Below are 21,925 nucleotides of genomic sequence, written 5' to 3' on the forward strand. Positions count from 1 at the left end.
TTGTGGGAACAAGCACCCAAGAGAGAGGGCAGTTTGTTTCCACTATAAAACATTCTAAGTATGTCATACAGAACACGCCCTGTTTCTAACCTTGGAGTTTCACACGTCCTAAATAAACACTTTACTAAAAACCTACACCTAAACATGTCATTGAAATATATAGGACATCATCCTCGATCATGGCAAATGATTCCCGATTTCTGGGATTAAAAGTTATGTTTGCATTTGTGGGCCAACTTTTTTTTTAAACGACAAACTACATTTGTGTCCACTTTTTTCTCTATTTCGGCTTTCTTAATTTGTGTTGCATGTGAGCTCGCACAATGTATTTGAGTTGTTTTCATTCATAAGGATTGAATTGCTGAAGTTGAGTTGTTAGTTCGCTAAGTAGGTGGGTGTGACCAGCAAAAAATGTGTCACAATCCAACTCCCGCATTGCTATGAATGACTGCTGCCGCGGAAGCCCGTTTCAAGTCCGGCAAACATAGAAGCAGGACTTTGAAAAGTCAAGGGCACCAGTTTGTTCTTCGGACAGGGACATTGTATTTACATACTGTTTAGTAAATGTAAACTCTTTCTGGTTTGCCACTAGCCAGCGCTTTTGAAGTGCATTTGAAGTCGGCGCATAGTTAAGGGTAAGTGTTGCTGAATCTCAGAAAACTTTTTTTTGTTACATGAGAGGATAACATATGGAATGTAAAGACTGAACTAATGTCGCAAGTAACCTACAATATAATTATCGTCAAAAGGTTACATTTGAGGAAGTTCTTGTGACATGGATACAGAAGGGACAGTAATTCAGAGGTCCACTTTTTTTTCATTTAACACGTTGCTCACAACGCAGCATAAATATAATGAATATTTCTGTGCCTGTTAATTTACCGCTATTACAAAAAAAATGTTGGGGCGGGACATGGGGAAATTTGAAGTTTGGAGAGTATCTGCAGCGCACTTGTGCGTAATGGGCGGTTTGGATAGATAAAAGGAAGTGTGTGGTGTTAGTGAGCAGCATGAGATAGTAGGCTAGTTTCCTGTTCCCTTTTTCAAACTCAGTTCAAAAGTTAAGGGTTACTCGGCCTAATCGTGTAGTCTGAACCTCATCTACTACCTAAATACTTCTCTCCCATCAAACGTGCTCATACTTTGGTATTACATTCAACAGCCCACTCTGTCCACATTTTTACATACCAGGTTAAGTATTAACTTAACATGCTTCATCTCCAACAGAGTATGGTTGGTTTGTCCTGGTTTGTGGCAAGTATGTCCAACAAGAAGGTTATAGGATGCCCTGTCACCTACAGTGCAGTTTACTTGCGCCTCTCAGAGACGGGGCATGTGCTGCCTTATGTCGTTTCTACCATGTCTACTTTCTTTAGCGTTGACTTTTCTGTCTCCGTTCCAGCTGTTGAGATGCTCTAGATGTATCCCTCATTACTGCTGATGTCCTAGATATAGGGTTAACCTTAACCCAAGGGACAGTGACCTGGCACATCGAGGTATTATAAGAAATGCTAAAGCTCGTCATTGTCACACAGTTTGACACAGAGTATGACTCCACATCATCTCTTTTCTCACTGGTTGAACCCATGTTCCGTTTCAAAACGATTGGCGTGGGACTTCCCTTCTATCACCCTCCCTCTCTCTGTCTCTCTCTCTATTTCTGTATCTCCCTCCCTCCCTTCCACTCTCCCTCTCGCCTGCCTCCATTCATGTAGTTGGACTTAGTGAACAGATAAGACATGAATAAACCCTTAATTTCCATATTGCAGGGGAGTCAGGTGGCTGAGCGGTTAGAGAATCGGGCTAGTAATCAGAAGGTCACTGGTTCGATTCCCTGCCGTGCCAAATGACGTTGTGTCCTTGGGCAAGGCACTTCACCCTACTTGCCTTGGGGGAATGTCCCTGTACTTACTGTAAGTCGCTCTGGATAAGAGCGTCTGCTAAATGACTAAATGTAATGTAAATGTAATATTGCTCCTAGGATCTCTAATGGTAATGGAGAGTTAGAGGGGGAAGTGCCTGACTGTAGTCTGTGTTCTAGCTTTGGTGTTCAGAGAAGAGAAAGAGAAAGCATGAAGAAATGAGCTTCCCTGCAGCAGTAACATACAGTGCTCCACCAGTTAGAGAAAACTGAAAGAAAAAAAGAGTCTGCATTGATATCACACCAAATGGACACATCAGGGAATGTGGGTGGAACTCACATACGTGTAATTCCTGTTTTACAGTAAGCAAATGTCTGCCCACGGGTTGTTTGGGCCAATGGAATCAGCTTGTTACAGGGTAGTGGTCATAGTAATAACCAACAACAGTCAGGCCATGCATTAATAGTTTTACAATGCCTCCTCCCTTCATTCTTTGCTTGTTTAATTGTTTGCTTGCTTAGTTTCCTTTCTCTATTTCCCCTCTACTTGATGTTATGTTGATTCAAATGACTAAAATTAGTTAAACCAACCTTTCAGTCATTGGGACACATGCCAGGGAAGGCATTTAGTTAAGAAGGGTAAAGGATTGTATTGAGTATTGAAACATTAGTTTAGGTGGATGATTAACAGGTGTAGTTAGTTAGTCAGTATTGTTAAGCTGTGGTTGGCATGGGGCTGGGTGTCTCTAAGGGGTTAACAGTTAGGCCTTAAACCTGTTAGTAACAGCACCCAAGCACCTTGGTTAACGACAGCGATACACACCAGTACTTTTTTAGTCAGAGAGACTGGTTTCCAGTAAGAGTCTGCTGATGTTGAGTGTAGAGGAGAGGAAGTGGTGACCCTGAAACTAGCATCCATAAAAAGAAAATATGACAGCCTTTTCTTATGCAGTTCTTTGTAACCATTTTAGTTTTTTTGTTTTTACTCTGTTCCAATTCGATGGTGCTATACTCCCAGAGAGAATGTGTAATATTTACTATCGAATTAGATCACTATATAAAAGTGAAGATTGTTTTTTTGCCTTTGAGAGGCCTTCCGTGCTTGTTATGTGCTTTATGCTGTAGGAATGTGGCTTTCTAAAATTGTGTGAACATCAGGCTATTTAGGCAGTTAAGCTTACATTATTCAAATTCAAGTTGAACCAAATCATTTATTCTTCTCTTCCTATAGACTTACAATAATGTATTTAAGTCATGGTGAAAGCTGCATGTACCGGTAATGCATTAGATTTGATCACCATCTAGTGGACAAATGTACACATTGCATTCAGTCTTTTTTGGTCCTGACCAGCCGTAGCATTTTGCGCTCCCATAGGTTATTTGTTACTTAATCTGCGATTTGAAACGTATTGCCTAATACACGGTTTTAATTCTAGACTGCGAGTATGTAACGGCCATGAGTGAGTAGCCAGCAACGGAATGGACTCTTCAAAGACTTCTTGTATTCACAAGTGAATTCACACAGTGAATTTGCATTTTGTAAAAAGCCCAGTCCCTCTGAGACTAGTGGTATTGATGGGCTGCTTTGTATCAGGTCTCTGAGAGACCTGCTCCAGATTAAGGTGGTGGCCAGTGAGAAAGTGTTAGGATCGGTTTCACACAGAGGATTGTTAGACAAGGACACAGCTGTTACCCACGACTGCCTAATTACTATTGTTATGTGTGTGTGTGAAGTATTTGAAGGCATTCATGCATTTGAGAGATTCAAATGTGCATTTATTTTGGAGATTGACTTAATGATCCTACATTTACATTTACATTTTAGTCATTTAGCAGACACTCTTATCCAGAGGGACTTACAGTAAGTACAGGGACATTCCCCCTGAGGCAAGTAGGGTGAAGTGCCTTGCCCAAGGACACAACGTCATTTGACATGGCCGGGAATCGAACTGGCAACCTTCAGATTACTAGCCCGATTCCTTAACCGCTCAGCCACCTGACTCCTGACTCCTGATCCTGTCACAACCATCTCATCACACCAGAAATGCCTCACCAGAGAGCAAATCTCTCCTCCAAGTCAACATCGCACACACTTTCAACGGGGTCTGACTAATGAACGACAGCCAAAATCTACACTACAAATCTACACTAGAAGCAACCCCTCTGGCACTTACAAGACCCACCTATCACCTTGTTGGTCACACATATTGGTGTTTAGTGTGAGGCCATGGCCACATGAAGAAATCCTACCTAAGATTCCAATTCCACTGTCTATCGGTGGTAATTTAAATTCCATTCAAGTCATTTAAACGTTATTCCCTAAACAAACATATTTTATCTTGATTTTCTGACCTAGTTCTTCATTCGGTCTGGGGAGGAGGAATGTGCCTCACCTCTCCTGTGACATGGAAGGATCATTAGACACACTGAGAGGGAGCTGTATATGGTATATGGAGGCTGTGTGGTCCAGTGAGTAAATAAAACGAATTTATAACCAGGAGGTCCCCGGTTCAAATCCCATCTCCCCACTGACTCATTGTGTGACCCTGAGCAAGTCACTTAACCTCCTTGTGCTCTGTCTTTCGGGTGAGTCGTAGTTGTAAGTGACTGCAGCTGATGCATAGTTCACACACCCTAGTCTCTCTCTGTAAGTCGCCTTGGATAAAGACGTCTGCTAAATAAATAAAATAAACCTGGGAACTAATGGTGTTTAGAGTCAGACAGAGAGATCCATTCCAGTCTCCTGCTCATGACTCATTGCCTTCACCAGCCACCCCCAGTGCAAGTCAACAGACTATATTCACTTTGTAGATTTATTTGACAGAAGACAGGAATATTGGTCAACACCCTACTTTAAAATACTCACCGTCTGCCCTAACCTTGTTGACTAGACAAGTTCAGTTTTTACATACAAAAGACAACAAAATGTTGCTGAAATTTTTTGAAAATTATTATGTGATTTAAGGTAAACATAGTGGCATATACAAAATGCTTCATGTGCGGCCAAAGCAACTCTGCACATCCCACATAAAACACCATCCTTATTCCCTACAGCAAAACTTGGTGGTAGGCTCATGTGATGAGGAATTTTATCATCAGCAGGAACTGGGACATCTGTCAGGATAGAAGGTTACATTAATCTAGAAAAGAGCTGAAAAAATCTTAGAGGAAAACCTCAATGAAATTAAATCAAAACTAGTTCACTAATGGGGGCTTTTCTAGAATGGTCCAGTCAGAGCCCCAGTGGCATTACCTAAAGATAGCTAGCCCATTGTTAGCCTGTCCAGGTCACACAAAAGAGACATCCACTTTGTGGATGTCTCAATGTGAAACTTATATTCACAATTCACGGCTCTGTGAATGTACCAGATGTAACTGAAAGGCAAAAATGTTCCATTCCATTCCCAGGTCTAACTGTTCCAGTCCCAACTTAGAGATCCTGAGAGGAGGAAAGAGGGGGGGTTCTGGGGCTGAAGTCTCTGTGGAGCTTACAGCGCATTAATGTGACTCCAGAGCATGTTGTTTCCTGGCGGATCTCTGTTCATGTGGAGGTGTGTGAGGGAACGTGGGAATGATTCTGCTTTGGTTATAAAACATGTCTGAGTCAACTCTGTGTTGGTGACAGCCCTTCCTGGGTACAGGATCATGTGACAGATTTCATGTATTAATTGTAGAAGCTCAGGACCAGGAACTAACCTCATTAAACAGGAACTTCCCTCAGAAGTAGCTGTTGCATTGGATTGTGCGGTCTTCTCAATATGACAATATTGGCCCGTCTGACAAAATTTTTATCTAAACATCAAGCATCTGTGTGTGCTACTCTAAACAGTACTGTATTACTTTCCATAATCTAGGACTCACAAACAAACAGCTTGTGTTCTGTAAATCTCATTTCTATTACACACTTGGATAGATCTAATACTATGACTTGGCAATATGAGAGGACCACACAAATCGTTACAGCAGGTACAAACACAACAAAACTACTGTATGACTCACTGGATAGATCGAGCAGGTGGTTTGATGAGTGTTTGCTGTGATGATATTCAAATGATCTGTTCTCTGACTAAACAGAAGAGCAAAGATGCAACCTGTTATGTGTCTGTTCAGCTATCTGATATTTGCGTATGCCTGTCAGGAAGACCTACTGCACAGTAACACAGACGAGACTAGAACGGAATGGAATAGAACAGAAAGTAAAAGAATAGACTGTAATCGGCATGGTTCTGGTTTACCAGTGGTTTGGGTAAGGAGTTGGGAGTGGGTGTGAACACCAGTCATGTTTCGGATTGATTCATCTATGGAGATTCAGCTCCCACCTATCCTCCCACACAGAGCTGGGCTGAGCAAGCACTTCTCACTGTCTCCCCAGTGTACGGCCCCTATTAGACAGAACTACAGGCTGCTATGGACATTGTAGGTATGTTTCTAATTAGCAGGACTAGCGGCATCCTGTCCTATGATATCTGTGTGTGTGTGTGTGTGTGTGTGTGTGTGGGTTGCTGTGTGTGCACTGTACAGGACAGTGTGTGTAATCTGACGTCCACTGGCGTGGGAACTGCAGCAGAGGAAGTGTCTATTTACAGAGGAGTGGCTGTGTTCCCATGGCTCCTCCGGGTGACCCAGTGCTGGCGGACAGTTTGGCGAGTTACTCTGCCATGGTCCCTTGGGGGACTAGGCTGTAGCAGAAGCCTGGGACATGCCAGTGAAGTATGAGTTAGCATACATTTAAATCACCATAGATTAGGTTATTATAACTGTACTTTGCAAAGAAAACACATGCAGTGATAGGAATGGAACATCCATGAACCATATACATCCCAGTTGTCTCATTTGGAGGATTCAGGAAAAAAAAACCTGCAGCCGTCCGAACACACACACAGCCATTGTGGCCCTCCAGTGGCTGTGTGTGAGAGCGGGAGCCTGAGAACTTGACCAGTCATTAAGAGAGCTATGACAGGCATGCCGGAGACAGGAAGTAGTGGTTTTGGTGACTCAGCTCAAGCTAAGACGTGAGAGATAGTCCTCTGCTTTTTTCTCTCTCTGAGCTCTCTCTGTTTTCTCTCCATTTCTGACTCATCCGGGCCTTTCAGGTCTTTTTTGGCAGGGTGGAAGGGAAGGGGGAAGCGGGTGTGAGGGTGCCTGGGTTCATTGTGAGTAGGGCATCAGGCTTTTTGTGTGGGCTGGGAGCTGTTTTTACTCAGGATGATGATGAAACAAATCCATTCTGAGTTAAACCTTTTGTTCTTTGTGATCAGTCATAAGTAAAGGAAGAGGATGAAAGGAGAGGGATGGTAAGTGGAACCTGCGTTTGTGTGTTTGTGTTATTAAGATCACAGTTCTCAACATTGAGTTAAAACCTATGGACGGGCAGTACCATAAAACATAATTGATGTATGGAAAACAGTTTGCTTGGATGGACATTTGAGAATAGTTGTGACACTGGGCATCTAATTATGTCCGATCCTTACTGTCTTGTAATGTTTGTAAGTGCCTGCCAAAATTATACTGGAATTATACAGGTTTCACAGTTTTGTTTCCAAACAGATGAAAACGTATCGGCGCATAACCATTGACTATAGCTTTCACAATACCTCTAAGTTAGGTCCTTCTCAGAACAGGCGTTTGGTGGATATTTTGAATAGATTTTTTGGAGTTTCAAGCGATTAGAAAGCAAGGTGTACATTAATGCTGTGCTTCAATGAGACCCTTTCGAACTTGTCAACAGAAAGCATTAAGGAGACATGCAACTCAAACAAACAATTTACTATTAAGTGAAAGTTATTTTCTTTTTCATCACATTCTTGTTTTACCCGCTTCAGAAAATAAGACTCCCACAGTCTGTTTTTTTGCGAAAGAAGCAAAGTGCATTAGGACACAGTATTGGATACAGTAGAATTGTGTGTTTTATGGACCCCCCCCACACACACCCACACACACACACCCTCACACAGACACACCGTACCCCATTTACAGTAAATGTGTATCAGTGGGCGACTGGTGTTTGAGGATATGATAGTTTTGGTATCATGACAAGGGTGCTCTCTGAGAGCAGTGCAGCGTGGGTAGGTGTGGGAGGACTATGACTGAGATTACTCAGCATTCTGTTGCTGGGCAGAAAACAGGGTCCCACCATGCAGCTGCAGAAAAGCTCACTATTATACTGATATCAGAGGTTTGGATGACTAAGCACTACTGCTCTTGGTTGTTCAAATCCAAGTACTGATGATTTGTTGCATATTGCTCAATGCCTCTGTTGACAGGTCATGTATTTCTATATCCAGGGGGTTGGTGTTGATTTTTTTAAATTCAATGTACACCATAAAGTGTCATACATTTCACGGCTATTTAGGATTTAGCCTACATAAGTTTAGTCTGTTTTTATATTCTTAACCTTTGGCAGTATTCTCTTAAGTAAGGACCTGAGTGGTGTCTTCAAAGCTGTCCGATGCCCTCTGTGGGTCATGCTAACGTTGCATAATCATCTCCCAAGAGGTTTGGAACAACCTACGTCTTCTCCTTGCTGTCAGATTGTAATCCGAAATGTCAAGTTAATGTCAGAGGTGGAAATAACTAGTAGTAGTAGCATCTGCAGCCCATCTGCAGACTAACAACTAGACGAACCATGAGTAATGATGACATTCAGAAGAATCTGAGTTGGTGGTTCATACCAAAATGCTGCAGACAGTATAGACTTGGAAACACTTTGATGAGCTGATGTTTATCCCTAAATGTATAGATCAGCCATTTTTCAGGTTTATGTGTAATGTTTCCCAGTGAAACACTATATGTATGTCATTGTTATGTAGCATAGATTTAGTATACAGTACCCATAGAAAATGTACACCCTTTGAAAAAATCATGTGTGTACTGCCTTTGATTAAAGAAGCATCTTTAACAGTAATAATGGCTTACAAGACAATGGATCAAGTCTCTACCAACTGTTACACACCTGGATAGACCTATATTATAAACTTTAATTTTGAAACTTACGAAACAAAAGTGTTGATAAGAAGCCTGTAGGTGTAGCAAAATGCAGAAACGGTTTAGAGAAAAACAAGTGCCTTTGTCATTTTGATGATTGAATTTGAAGATTAACTTTCTTCCCTTTGACCCAAAACACACAAAATCAATTTGATAAATGTTTTGGAGAGGTCTAGTCGTAGCCCAAATGAAATCTGTAGCACGATTTGGAGATAGCATGTGTTCATGTTCATAAAGTGTATCGACAGCGATAGATTTGAATCTGCAATCTCTTAATTTGCAGTCAAATACTGGCTGAGCCTTCCCCATTCCGATGGGGGTTTGATATAGAAAACACAGTGGGTGTTGAAGAAACTGAAACTTTGTGTTGATTTGTCTGATGTGTGTGTGTGTGTGTGTGTGTGTGTGTGTGTGTGTGTGCGTGCGTGCGTGTGTGTGTCTGTGTGTGTGCGTGCGTGTGTGTGTGTATTTGTGTGCTTATAACCAGTAGATGGCAATATAACCATGTGGACGCATACTTCAGTGCTCACCCTTTGTCCTAAGAAGTACAGAACTTGTTCTTTTAATACCTCAATTGCGCAGTTGTTCTCTCTGCTTGTTGGTTTTACCGAGACAAATCTTCTCTGACAACATAAATACCATATGAACCAATTGTGCTTTAAAAAGGGCTCACATTTGCCCTGGTTATTAGGATTCATAAGAATAACCGTGCGTGTGCTATAACATATCTGACCGTAAATACATTTAGTTGTAGCCACTTTCACACATATTGAATTATAATTGGCCTTCAGCTTTAAATCCTACATTTGGAAACAGATACTATCATATTTGTTGTCATCGAGCAGAATGAGGATGCTCTTATATGCTTCAGATCAGTGGCAGTTAAGGATATTAAAAGGTCGGCAGTATTTAATGTGGCGATGCGTGTAGAATAGTAATTTCGAAAAAAAACCTCGGCTTCGATTGTGTCAAAACGAAAAATTGCATGGTTTCGTGAAATTGCTTACTCAGAATGCATTCTAACTTCCCTTGCACTGTTTTACGACTGCTCCATGAACTCATTTTAGGATCCCAATATTAATCCCCAATAGCTGGATACATCGGCAAATTGCTTTCACTTAGGCTGCACTGACATGAGGGTCATTCTCTTGCTCATACAGTAGCCCACATTACTTAGTGGCCTTCTTTGCAGGAAGGCTATAGTTAGGATTAGTTGTTTGCGTGTATGTATTTATTGCTGAAGCGTTTAGTTTCCAGATATTTGTGGAATTCAAAAGTCAGGGATAGATCTATTTATTTTATTGAACAAAACATTGATTCAGTAATTAGTCAGGTTACATATCATTTTTTTCATTTAATTACATTCTATCTAAATTCATAATGAAATGTTGGGTCTTTGGGTTTTAACACTATGCATTTTGTTGGGTGTCAAGGAAAATGTTAACCGAATTTAACTGGAAAGACAGAAATTAGGCGTTCATATATGAAGGTTGTTGTCGTGTTAAAAATTCTAATCTACCTCACTGTACACTTTAAAGTGTAGAACCATTTGACAAAAAGGTTCCAGAAACAACAGAGCCCATTGGTTTTAGAAATAAGCCTTACTCAACTCCGTAAGGTGCTCTTTAGAACTGCAAAACTTTTTCTTTAAAGAAAATTGTTCTTAAAATTTAAAAATGTTCTTGCTACAGAATAATTCTAGAGCATCCGTATTTTATTTTAGAGTCTAGGGCCATCTGGCTTCCATAGGACTACTATATACCCTTGAAAAGTTAATAAACGTCAACAAACACAAAACTATCCAAAATAAATACATTATGAATACAAATAACATCTAAATCTACTCATGAATACTACTCCTTCCTTATTTGATTGAGCTGTAGATAACTTATGTGCAGTTGTCTACACACAGAAACCCCGAAACAAAGGTTGCTTATTAGGAATATGAATAAACTATTAATCAAATGTCGTGGCACTTGTCCCTATGTTTACTAAGAAAACTATAATAAGAAATCATTTTTACTTTTGCCTCGCTTTGGAAACTACCTGTTTTTCACTCATTTGCTTGTACAAGTCAAGACGTGGTCAATATACCGTGCATTTCAGTCTGAATGTGGGCGGCAGCCGTCTCTCTCAGTATTGAACTGCGAGAACTTTCAAATACCTTTTAATATTTGTACATATATGGAAGCGTATTACTTCTCATGTATTTTCCTCTTTATAGCAGTTCTTGATTAAACAAAACAATGAATTAATATAGACATCTACACAAAATGATCTATTTTAAATGTCGAGGCAAATAGGCCTTAATTTGGCCGAGGTTAATATGTTAAATATGTAGACAATTGGTATAAAATACGTTTTATTTTAAGTATTTGTCACATAGTATTGTGACATTTATTCACATTAGATTGGCCTAATCTAATCAAATAATAGTCTAGGCCTACGCCTACTGTAAATTGTTGCCCAGCATAAATTCCCATCCAAAATAGTAGCATATTTGGAAATTCATTAAAAAAAATGGAAATTCCTTTTAGTAAGTAAGTAAGTAAGACTTTATTTATATAGCACTTTTCATAGAAGAATTGCAGCTCAAAGTGCTTTACATAAAATCAACAAAAACAATAATACAAGTGTTGATCTAATTGATTTTAGAGACACATAACTCTTACATCACCCAGCAACTGTACAGATGACAAATAACTCCTCAAAGAGACCTGTGGATTAAAAAGATTGCGATCTTTAGGCTTGCTCTGCATAGTTTGTGCTTTTGTATTTCATAGGAAAGTGGTGACAATGTCTATCTGTGACTCAGACACCTACCTCTATATCTGTGGTTATGGCTACTCACAGTACTTATCATTTCTCTCACTTTCATTCACTGGAAAATAATATGAGTATTTCTTTGAAGTCTGAAGCAAGCCCGAGAGTGTGTCCTTGGGGTTCTGCTTTATGGAATAAACAACATCACTTTAGTTCATGCCGTTTGAATGTTTTTCTTGCACGAAATATACAGTAGAGCACAATGACTCCTCTGTCTTTCAAAGGTAGGCCTAACTATTTTGTACAGAACATGTTGCTCATGGTTTAGCAGGTTAGTTTGCTTTTTTAAATCATTGGTTTGGTTGAATACAGAGTATTTCTCATTTCAGCAATCATGACAGGAAATGGGGTGCTGCCTCACCAATTTGGCATTGTCAAGGCAGATAGAGATTAGGAGATAACAAACCAGTTCAGATTATTGATCATTGAAATGTATCTAGGGTTGGGCCACCCATATGTATTTATGTTAAAGGAGACAAGACGAGGGCATGACCCCCCAGGACCCTTTACATGTCAGGGAGATGTAGGTTGACATCAACATTAATATGGGACATGGTCATGGTGACATCACTTATTTCTCTGTGTGTTCAGTGTTTGTAAGGATTCACATGACGTGGAGTCACAGCGGTAGTTGTTTTGAGCAGATCAAAACAACCCTGATTCATTTCAGTGAATCTAAAGGAGATCAATGTTTGGAACATGAAACTAAACTTAGAAATCCTGCGGGTCTTCTGTGGTATATATAGGCACAGTGATGTTGTCGACGACTGAGTCTATTTATATTTTGATCAGTTAACTTGTGAGAGCAATGGCAAATAGGATGGCGTAAGAAGAGCAAGAAGCGGATTTTGTGTATGTGAAACCTTATCTCCTTAGAAAGAAAAGTAGCGTACCATCAACACACAAAGCTGACACAGACTGCAGCTCCCCAAGGTGATTATTTGAAAGCCATCTGACAGTACAGTATTGTTCAACATGGAGAAGGATATGGAGCAGGAAGACCTCTGTGTGGATGGCTGTGTCATGGAAATGAAAGATTGTTATCAAAAAACAACACTACCCTACCCTAACCTGCCTTACCCTCGCTGCCACCAAACCAGAAACTCTTTCTGAAACTCCCAATATTTAGTAGGGTTTGGAATACACATGGTCATACCTATGACGCATCCTCATGTGTTTTTGATATTTTCTAAGCAGGCAGGAAGTGTGTCGGTCAGAAGCCACTTATGATGTTAATTTGGGTAGAGAAAAAAAATAAATTAAATTATTATTATCGGGATTGTGCATTGAGCCCAGAGAAAGTGGCTGCTAACTAAAAATGAGGCCATGCAGCTCTGGAAGGTATAAGGTCATATTTACATTTAGTCATTTAGCAGACGCTCTTATCCAGAGCGACTTACAGTAAGTACAGGGACATTCCCCCTAGGCAAGTAGGGTGAAGTGCCTTGCCCAAGGACACAACGTCAGTTGGCATGACCGGGAATCGAACTAGCAGATTACTAGCCCGATTCCCTCACCGCTCTGCCACCTTACTCCCTATATTTCACTGTTCTTCTCTTCTCTCTGTGTTTAATGTGGTGTACAGTACGAGTAACGTCTGGAGATCCATGACTTACTGCTATGGTAACCAGAAACAAACTCTGAGGACATGACCTATGCCCTTTAAAGCTGTGTGGAAAGACAAGTGTGCAGTACAAGGCTGTATCCCCCTGTAATTTGCTCAGTGATATCAATTTGCCAAAAAAACATGAATACTCTACCTTAATATGTGTTTCATTCATTCATTTCAACTAAGTAAATAAATTACACATGAATGGCAGAGGACAAGGGATGTGATGAAAATCCTAACTGAAATTGCACCATTTTAACCTTGGCCTAAAGTAACTCACATGGCAGGCTGGTTTGGTTCACAGTTACTGTGAAAACCTACTACAAAGCAGACTCCCTGTACAGACGTATGTGTGTAGTGGTTGATAAACACACACACCGTGCAGACTTCTCACAGGTTTAGCTTGTGTGAGTTTGTGTGAGAGAGTCTATGAGGTTCATCAGCAGAGAAGGGATGTGAGAAGATGTACTGGGTGGAGGAGGAGCGCGTGGGCTTGTTTTGAATCCACAGATGGCACTAACCAAACACATAGGATGTTGAAATGTCACCCAGAAATACCAGATCCTCCAGGGTGAATATCACTCTGAATAATGAACCCAACTTGCCGTGAAAGCCACAAGCTTTTCGGTTTTGTTTTTCAGGCGTAAATTGTTTGTACTGCATCTTGAAGTTAGGTTATCTTGTTAATGTCAAGAGGTTTATATTCTTGGAACTAGTGCCTGATATCCTGCTCATTCAATGTGAAAAAGGTGCTTTATCACCTGTTTTCTGAGTTTTCTTAGTCACTGCAGGCGCTTCTGTTCTGTTTCTTTGAAAACACCTTCTGGTTAATCTCACTGAATTCACTAGTTCTGTAGATTAGTTAAGCATGTTAACAAGGGGCAGATTAGTAGTGTCTTGCATTGTGTACTACAAACAACATGTTATTGATTTAAATTATCGGTTGATAATTGAATTTTGTCAAAATACATGATTTTGTAGTTTAGACTAATGACAGTAACTGTTATGTGTTTGCATACATGCATATGTATGCTTGTGTGTGAATGCGTCGGCATGTGTGTTTGAATGTGTCTACCATATTGACTTCTACATATCTATGTTTTTGCTTTTGTGTGTGTTTGTGCTAGTGTGTGTGTCCCTACTCCCACTTGTGGTTGTGTGCGTTTGTGTGTGCGACTCTCAGCTTTGCTTTGTAGGAGACTGTGGGAGGCTTGCAGATATTTAACGGCTTTCACACTAGGACTAACTGTCTGCATACAACCAACACACACCTCTGGGCATGTGATTAAGAGTCTAATAAGTTCTGTGGTTAACTTAACCTGTTGACTAATTAGCTCAACCATTAATCATATGGTTGGGTTGTTGTCATATCCTGTTAACAGTTTTATTGTTATAAAATAATCTAGCTCTGAATCTTTTTTATACTTCAAAGCAAAATCTGTTTTCCTTCTCTAAGTTTAAGTTTGTGTAGGTAGTGACAGTGTGAGAGAATTGCGAACTTGAGTTTACGTAAGATGGTTGCCACGGTGAGTGTAGCTGACCTTGTGAAAAATGACCCGTGGTAAAATTCCCTCAGATTCTCGAGCTTGAGTTTCAATATAGATCAAAGGGGTCATGGTAAGGTGTAGAGATGACTAAAGTGTGTATTTGCAGATACCAATATTAACTGTAGCTAATTTAAAATTAGAATGCATGATTCATTATTTACTGTCATGAAATTACTCACTGGCAAAATAGGCCTTTAGATGAAAGGGAAAAGTCGAGTATGAGTTTTAAACCACTCTCCTCATTTTATAAATTGAGTGCCACAAAGCTATACTTCACAACCCACTTCAAAATGGATGTCTGGTGTTTTTAGAACAGTGCTGTCTTCATTTCCTTTGTTGTTCTTTTCTATACAATTCTCTCCCTTTGTCTAGTCTAAACTGTAATTTAGTTTTAGAGCAATGGTCTATATTTTTTTAGATCAGCAACTTGGTTCTCTCTTTGTATTTTTTGTCTCTATCAAATTATCTGTGATAAGTAAGAGTGGAAAAGTGTTGATAGCACATCCCACTGCTTTGGAATCCTCTCCGTTTTTTTACCACAGAACGCATCAAAGAACGCCCAACTCCTCTTTTGTATCATCTGACTAATTTACCTACTTTAGAAAATGCTAAGTAAACCTAATGTTTTTTTATGTTCACAAGCACTGTCATGTTTTTTGTTGAATTCAAAAATGGGTCAGCTTTTCTGGTCACAACTTTATTTGTTTACATGATTCAGGACCTAGTTAACACATAACAAATCCAGTAAAAATTGTTGAACTCAAACATAATTTGTATTCAAATAAATAATTCTAAATGGACATAAGAAAATTGTTTTCTATGAAAAACTTAACACACTTTTTAAAGGCCTCAAGGTGCCCGGATATGCATTTGTTAGTTCAAAAACAATTATCCACAGATGCAAACGTGTGCCATCAGTTTGCCTGTGTTGTATTCTCATTCATACTATTGCATATTTATGTCAAGCTTGTTTTCATATAAATAAATGTATACTGTAAGTCATATTGAAACTGTGATGCTTTGGTTGATAATATTACAGACAGCAAAGGGGGAATTTGTCTCATGAACAGTTCTTTCACAACCCACACAGTTTCGATTGGAAAAATCTTTAACCTTTACAGCAACAATAAATGCTTAGTAGAAAAACAACGACAAGAGCAGTAGACTGCAGCCCAGAGTGTATATGGAGATTATTTCTTAATCCCCACATGCCCTAATTTCAAATGATGTTAATTTATAGCAGAAATCTGACAAGATAATACACACATCACTGTTAAGAAATTAATCACGCAATTAGCAGTGTATTTCTTGATTTGATTTAGGTTCATCAATTGTAATTCAATTGTGTTCATAAAGCATCTTTCCTGTTTCGTTCAGATAAGCATGTATTGTTATTTTAACTCGTGCTGTGATCTATTTGTACATTGTATAGATTCAGTTAAGCATACTTTAATGGTTTGTGGATGCGTTGTAAATTATTTAAAGTGCAAACTGTGAGGGCTTTAAGATAAGAAGAATTGTTGACCTCCTATTTTCATTTGAAAAAGAGTGAATGACACGTAGAATATTTGTCGTTCTAAACCGTCATTATTGTTAATGGTTTGAGTCATTTTGATAGGTGTCAGATTACTGTACACATCTTTGTTAGTGGGTGGCAGAAGGACTGTTGTTTCCACCTGCTGCAAGTATATGACTGATAATTTAGTCCTGTCATCAGTTCCACATATTCAGGCAATATTGAATATGAATATATTTTCATAACTCGGTTGGTCAGTGTTTGTGTGTGTGAGAGAGAGAAAGAGGGAGAGGAAAGAGAGAGAGAGAAAATTCTCAATTTCTTTTGTCATATCTTACCCCAACTGACATTTTGCAATTCAAATGACTAATGTATTTGTAATTTGCATAGGTTGAGTATATACTTCTTTACTGATGTATGGTAAAGGATCTTGTCCTTGACAAGGTTTGCTATTTGCTTTTTAATGCTTTACATGTAAAGGTTTTAAAAGACGTAGGTTGAATTTCATTCCTGTACAATATAACACAAACATACAAAGGCCTGGCCTAGATTGGAGTTGTTATTATAACAGTATAGTATGTGTGCTCTACATTGTAGCTCACTATTAGGATATGTATTGTTTCATGCTAAGGTACATACAATGTTAAATAGATAAATAGATAGATTTTTCCTCTGTAGCTGTTCATCACCAGTGTGCAGATATTAGCTTCTCACTTCCTGTTCAAAGTTGTTTTGTTTACCATCACTGGTGCTATTTTTAAAGTAGGCCTCAGCTTTCAACTCGTTTGAACTTTTTTCCTTGTCTTTTGCTGGTTGATTCCCAAGGGTTAGGATAAATTATGTTAGTGGAACCACCATTGACTTATTATGTGCTTAACACTTGGATGGTTATCAAGCATGGCTTTGTGAACACGTTATTATCTTGTATTTGGATCTTGGCTAATGTCCATTATGATTGACTAATTACTAAAGGAAGACTAAAGTACTGTGTTTAATGAGTGAAGCCTAGTTCAGGAATGGCTCTCGGGCAGTGCACATCATCTCACTCATCAACTAGTAACGGTAGTAACTTGTAACGGTTTCAAATTCTTGTACTCGCTGTGAAATATTTTACTGTTGCTGTCTTATGGTTCTTCCCTTTGGCAATTATTTGGTTTTCCACAATGTATGCTTTATGTTTTGGCTGCTCGCAATGTTTGGGGCTATCTCGTTGTTATGATCAGTAACCTATGCTCTTTTGTAAAGCTCTCTCTTGGAAGTCGCTTTGGATAAAAGCGTCTGCTAAATGCATAAATGTAAATGTAACTACACCTGTGTGACTTTAAGCCCATAGGTTCATGTCTAATAAGGCAGCAATATAAATGCCGCACGGATACACGTACACTCACAAAAGGTCAAATCAATATGTGAGTATCTTGATTGAACTACAGTAATAGAATGGTATATTACAATATAGTTTATATATTCATTTCTTGGTGAAATGGCAGATTTCACAACAAAGGTCTGTCGCATTATGTACACCATTCGGCAAATTCAGTGACCAAATCTTGGTCACTGAATGCTGTTTCGTATAATATATCTGTATTTTAAACTGAGAAAGAGAAGTAAGGTAATAAAAACACAGGAGAAATGAGGATCAGACGAAGCACTGTGCCGCTGCTGACGATGAACTCCGACGTAAATCAGCCTGTGGTCACTCTCAGACCCTCTCCACCATGACACACTCACACCCTGTCCACCATGACACACTCAGGGGTTAGCCAACGCCCTTCTACCGCACAATCTCTCTCTCAACCCCTCCTGTACGTAGGGCCATGTACAGGAGACATTTACTTATGACTATACATACCAATCCAACAACATAATGGCTCTCCTCCCTCCTCTTCTCCCTCCTCTCCTCCCTTCCCTTTGGCTTTCCTCGATTCATTAACTAAAGTGGGGACCGTCCATTAAGCAGATATGATCAATAGGTGTTGTCCTAGTGGAGTTGACAAAATGTCTGCTGCCATGATCTCTGTGAACTGGTCTCAGCTGTCATTTACATTAGCACACATGCGTGTTCTCATACACACACACAGGCAAGCACAACTTCTCTTGTAAAGTCTACATAGCAACATAGGCAGCCTGTAGACAACCACCACGACTTAGACGATGAGTATATATGTGTATGTGTGTATGTTTGTTTGTTGCAGCAGCTCCCAGTCTGTTTCCTGTGACTGTGACTATTTGCATCCATGACATTTGGCAGAGCTCCCTTGGAAAGAAACATCAAAGATACTAAATGTCAAATGTACGTTTCTTTGTCGTAAAGCACGGCTTTGTGAGTGCATGCAGATCAGATGTATAATAACGTATCCTGTGCTTTTATAGTCTGTAACTTAACATGACCTGATGTGTGTGGATGTGTGTGGTTATACAACAGGCTTCAGGATTGCAATAAGGCTGGAGACTACATCCCAGACAGTCACACTCCTGTGGTGCTTCAAACCCATCCTGTGCATTGTCTGTGTGTCTATGGATTCAGGGGTTGTTTCACAGTTATTGTTGTGGCTGCTTGTCTTCATGTGATCAGAGATCACAGTGGAGGAATGGTTCCCCTCACAATGTGACTGGCCACCTTCTGTTGGCTGATTTCATAACAAAAGAAAATGCTTCACTTTGTTTTTGAATGCGGTAAAGTTGTCGCAATACAACGGTGGGTCACAATGACTGATGGGTCAGAATGACCCGAAGATAACACAAGGGTTAACTATAAAGCCCCCGCTTGCTACGCTATCTAAACCGAGCATCTCAGCATTACACTAGTATTTTAGTAACTAAAGTGAAATCTGATGATATATTCCCCTCTGATATCCGCTATACACACCCTTGATCCCCAACCAATAAATTGGCCTGTGTTGAAACTGCCTAATCTTCTGACAAATGAGATGGGATGGATTGTTCTAGCAAGACAAAGCTGCCGGCCATTCATCAGAGATTGGGATGAAGTGCCCCCTCAATAAATAATTCATGACACTTATCCTCACAGTGATGAAATGTGTGTTGAATGGCTGTCTTTGTGGTGAAATACGATTTGGGTATTTGTCATGTCCATTTTAAAACGGACATGACAAATCCTCACATTTCGTCCTTGTCATTCTGTCTCCCTATCGAAATGATGAACACACACTTTAGAACTCCAGATCTTTGGTTTCTAATGGTTACAGTTTGTGGATGAACAGAATGTTGATGATTGAGGTTTTTAATTTGTCAGGCACGTTTTGGCGCCCTTTAATCATGGTGTCAAACCTGAGGTGTGTGTGTGTGTGTGTTTAGATGACAGGTCATTTCTCTGTGGGTGGCGTGACAGGGAGAGACCACCCTTTCTTTCTGTCTGAGACACTGAGACAAAAGTTGCTATTTTTGACTTCAGGGCATTTTAATGGTGTCTGTGTTGTAAGTGATGATACCAGCTGTGTGTGTGTATGTGTTTCACAGCATCCTCTCTGCACACAAGACAGAACTACAAGCAATTTCCAATCCCATCTGTATGACATTTTTTTATGTTTCTTGCTGTGAGAGGTTGACTGGATGATTAATGGAGATAATTTGTCCTTTTGGTTGCTATGTTTAACGCATTAATTATTGCCAAAGGCAGTAAAATAACCACTGTGCATTGCACTTTGCTACAAGCTGTTGTTGAAATGACAAGACACTAACCAGTCTAACAATGCATGTCCTACTTTTTTACTGACTTGATACAAATAAAAATAACAAATGTATCATTATTTATATAAATAATAAAATAAATATTAAATGAAACTACATTTTAATGTTGTGACTTGAGTTCTGGGTTTCTTTTAACTATTTAGGTCTTTAGTCACAACTCCTGCTACCTTTCCTGTACGCATTGTGCTGTTCCTCCAGGCTAGCCAACCACTGCTGACCCTCCGATCACAAACAGTACATTTAGTATAAGAATGGGGAATTCTCTCTGGACTTGGAGGTTGCCTGTGTATTTTTAGTTTTAAAATCATAGCTTGAATTTCCTTTGTTAAGTTTAGCTACAGCCTATATTCTCCCATTTCCCCCAAGTAAGACACACTCAAATCAAAACATACACCTAATGGCTAAAGAGAAGTTTTTAAAACAAAGGGAAGAAGATGAAGAGGAAAAAATATTTACTTTGGGTAGTCAAGCTGAATGAAACCAAGTTAACGCTTCCCCCTGACTAACTGAAGTTACTTGGCTCCAGTATACGTTTACACGTGTTTACAATGCTTGAGTGAGGATGTGGCTTTTTGGAGACCAATATACTGTCAATAGCTGATGGAACTGGTGAGAGAGATTGGCGGGGCTCGGAAATAACAGACTGTGGTTTATGAGCAAGAGGGAAAGACTGAAGCAGAGGTTTGCTGATCATAAGAATACTTTGCATCAAACCTAGACCATGACATTGGGGTTACAAAATTAGAATGGGATCGTAATATTAGATACAATTGGTCAACTACAGTATATTTTCCTTTACAATGGATGTAAGGTGTGATTTCATACTTTAGTTTGTTGAATATCAATGATTCAAGCTATGATCTAAACAATTTTGTGTGCATTTCACTCTATCAGCCGACTAAAACAGCAGTTACACAGACTTGGGATGACTGATACCTACCTATTCTGTTATAAATTCTGTATTGTATACACTTATCTGTCAGGAGATATTGTTTGCCCACAAATTAGTTCTCTCTCAATTTTCCCTCACCTTCTCTCCCTCCATTATAGATGTACAGTAGAACCATGATGACCGTGCCAGAGGCCCAGCTTGTCAGCCAGCCTGTTATGGCCTCTCAGACCACAGTTTTAAAGCCACACACAGGTACAGTATGGCTGAAACTTCCTGTATTCTGTTTCTGAGAGTCTGTTTTCTTCTCGCCCTTTAAAGTGTCACTGAGGCCTCTATCTGTCAATCACAAAGACTCTGTTCCTCCAGACAAGGACCAGACAATCCTTGCGCTTCTAGAACACTCACATATCCTGCCCTGGAGGTTTTTTTGTAAGCAAAGCCTTATTCAAACAAAGATAAGCGATGACATGAATGTGTTTGACAGTTTTAGAGCTTTTTTTTTTAAAGTTTGAGAATAAACCCTCTTGCTAACTAAAGTACATTCTAGTCCTTGCCTGAGGCTGTGCTTGCTACAAGCCTGCCAGTACTGACCTGACAGAGGAGAGAGGGAGGTGGAAAGAGACACCTCTGATGGTAACACTAAGCTGAGGTTCGCTAATTGCAGTTTTGATTCCTGGGTTGTCACGGACCGATTGCAGAAGTGATCCATTGATTCCTCTGAATTGCTCTGTTTCTCTGTAATGTAAAACAACACACTATTAAATCCTTTCAAAGTGAGGAAGTTGTGTTCATTTTTATTGTTCTATGTGGAGAACTCCAACAATTATGTGTAACAGTTATTTACCTATAAATGCTTTAAATAGTACATTCTTCTTTTGTGAAGCCATCCTTCCATTTCGAAATAATGTACTCACTCAAGCTGCAGCTTAAAGCTGTCCGACTCTCTGTTACACTCGTGTCCCATTCCTCAAGATACGTGATGGAG

The 21,925-nt window shown here is 39.7% G+C and overlaps 1 long non-coding RNA gene across 1 annotated transcript; it reads left to right on the top strand.

The window, feature by feature from the left end:
- Nucleotides 1-482: 482 nt before the first annotated feature.
- Nucleotides 483-21,717, top strand: LOC136943490 (uncharacterized). Its single transcript, XR_010876686.1, has 2 exons — nucleotides 483-635; nucleotides 21,099-21,717. It is a non-coding gene; the product is annotated as an uncharacterized lncRNA (long non-coding RNA).
- The last annotated feature ends 208 nt before the right edge of the window (nucleotides 21,718-21,925 follow it).

Source organism: Osmerus mordax, chromosome 5 (assembly GCF_038355195.1).
Source record: "Osmerus mordax isolate fOsmMor3 chromosome 5, fOsmMor3.pri, whole genome shotgun sequence".
Lineage (NCBI taxonomy): Eukaryota > Metazoa > Chordata > Actinopteri > Osmeriformes > Osmeridae > Osmerus > Osmerus mordax.